Raw genomic sequence first — 2,634 nt, 5'->3', positions numbered from 1 at the left:
GGGGCTAGTGAACAAGGTATTCTCCACCGTCCTGGTAGTTACAGTTTATTAAAGAAGAAAAAAATAGGTCATTAAAGCTGCAGGATATAGATTAAAAGAAATTTGCAGTGCTCTGCGTGTGCATATTACCAGGTGACCAAACGTAGGCAGGATAGTTTGGGAATGTTTTATGGGAAAGTGATACTTAAGCTGAGACCTCAAGGGTGAGCGGTAAGGGCTCAATAACTGATAATACCTCTTTAAAAACTAAACTACAGAACCAACTTTAAAGAGCAGATAAAAGGTCACAGGGGGATTTAGAGATTCAGCCAATTCAGTGATGGCAACTTCAACTTACATGAAGGACAATTGGTAAAAGAAATGGCATTTTATTTGATTCCCAACTTACCTAAAATCTTCTTGCCTTTCACCACTGCGGCTGCAGCCATGAGTATGCTCAGGCTTCAGAAGAGGCTTGCCTCCAGTGTCCTCCCCTGTGGCAAAAAGAAGGTCTGGTTGGACCCCAATGAGACTAAGGAAATCACCAATGCCAACTCCCGTCAGCAGATCCGGAAACTGATCAAAGATGGGCTCATCCTCAGGAAGGCTGTGATGGTCCATTCCCAGGCTCGATGCCGGAAAAACACCTTGGGCCACAGGAAGGGCAGGCATATGGACATAGGTAAGCAACAGGGTACTGCCAGTGCTCTAATGCCCTAAAAGGTAACCTGGCTGCTGGCTGCTCAGAAGATACCGTGAATCTAAGAAGATTGACCAGCACACGTATCACAGCCTATACCTGAAAGTGAAGGGCAACGTGTTCAAAAACAAGTGGATTCTCATGGAACATATCCACGAGCTGAAGCCAGACAAGGCTTGTGAGAAGCTTCTGGTGGACCAGGCTGAGGCCCGCGGGTCTAAGACCAAGGAAGTCCGCAAGGACCATGAAGACCGGCTCCAGGCCAAGGAGGAAGAAATCATCAGGACTCTGTCCAAGAAGGAAGAGACCAAGAAATAAAGTTCTCCCTCTCTTCTCTGTACATAGTGGCCTCGGCGACCACTCATTCAATAAAAAACAAGCCTTTATCCGCCTTAAAAAAAAAAAATCTTCTCAAGAACAAAAGACAAATGGTCAGAGACCCCATGGCTAACCTCACAGTCGGGCAGTTGGAAGCAGGCTGGCCTGTGATGAAGATAACTAACCAGCTGATGGTTAAAAGAGAGAACAGGTGATTCTTGGAGTCATCTGCTTTAAAACCAGTACTTTTCACAATGTCCTTTGCTTTAGTAGTATTATATTCATGCCAAAGTGTTTGTGAATATTACGTGAATTAATCAACATAAAAGCTCTTTGAGAAATCAAGGTCTCCAGGGATAGAAGGTACTTTTGCTTATCACCTTCCTTCGTGTGCTACAACAGAGGAGGCTTTTCTTTTACAGAGAATATTAAAGAACAATGATTAAGCATGTTCTTGGACACCATAAACGTATACAAATAAATGCCTACTGAAATTGTATGAAGGCTCATAAAGGTGTAAATAGGAAGAAAAGGCATTTGCAGAATCTTTCCCTATACCTGTGAGATACCCATCAGCACTGGTGGCAATGCTGTTCTCTTGGTGCTTATCAAAAGTGCATGGAAGATTGCAGGGTGAGCTTATGGGCAGACACTAATAGATGAAATGATGTGATCTCCTCAATCACCAGTTTGCCTCTTACAAAATTTCTGCAGTTAAAAATTGTGACTCAAGAAGGACACAAACTGAGTGACTGCTAGCAGGTCACTGAGCACCCTATCTGCACATTTATATACAGATAGATGTGGAAAGTAAGCTTTCCTAGGACTCAATGAAAAGCACATCAGAGAATGTTGTCATTGCCTCCTATTTTCTGAGCTGGTTATAAGACAGTGCTTATAAGGAACTTAAGAAAGGGAGAACCTTGTTTTCAAATGAGTTGGTATATGGAACTCTCATATAAAGACATAAAATTAAAGGTGATCTGATTGAAAGTGGCAATTAAAACCAACAGCTCTGCTTGGCCAGTATCTGTGATGATGTCCCGACTCTTAGAATCCCCTCCCAGCAAACCAGAACCTTCCTGGGATGGCTAAACCCGGGTCAGTCTATATCTTCCTGGAAGCCAGGGGATGTTGTAAAGCCTTGGGTTGCATGTCCATGGTCTATGTGGGATAAACTGAGAAAGTGCAGAAGGAAGCATTGTCTCAGGGCACAAAATTGGAATAGTGGCTCCACCACAACTGTGCATCCAAAGGGGTCAAAGCTGATAGATAACAGCATTGCTTTTCATGGGAAGTGGACAGTGCTAAGTGGGGCACGTATACTCCCACTCAAACCAACAATCAAGGTTTTTAAATCTGGAGCAAAATTGAATTATAATGTACTGAGATTTACAAGGGTATGTGTATGTCCATGTTCTCTTGTTAGACATCTGCAATAGCTTCATTTTGTATTTCAGCTTTTTATGTCATAGTATTCCCAGACATAGGATGTGTGTTCAGAATTTAATATAAGGACATAAAAATGTATCAGAATTTAAAATTAGATTTTGCAGCAACATTTATCCAATGACTATGAAAAACTCAACATGGAAAAATAAAAGATAAAATTTTCATGTGTTAGGAATTTATTTTTA

At 41.8% G+C, this 2,634-nt stretch overlaps 1 pseudogene; it reads left to right on the top strand.

The window, feature by feature from the left end:
* Positions 1-402: 402 nt before the first annotated feature.
* LOC132504156 (large ribosomal subunit protein eL19-like) lies at positions 403-1,024 on the top strand (annotated as a pseudogene).
* The last annotated feature ends 1,610 nt before the right edge of the window (positions 1,025-2,634 follow it).

This window comes from Lagenorhynchus albirostris, chromosome 1 (genome assembly GCF_949774975.1).
Source record: "Lagenorhynchus albirostris chromosome 1, mLagAlb1.1, whole genome shotgun sequence".
NCBI classification, from domain to species: domain Eukaryota; kingdom Metazoa; phylum Chordata; class Mammalia; order Artiodactyla; family Delphinidae; genus Lagenorhynchus; species Lagenorhynchus albirostris.
Note: the sequence above shows the minus strand (reverse complement) of the source record. Positions and strands in the feature narration are given on the sequence as shown.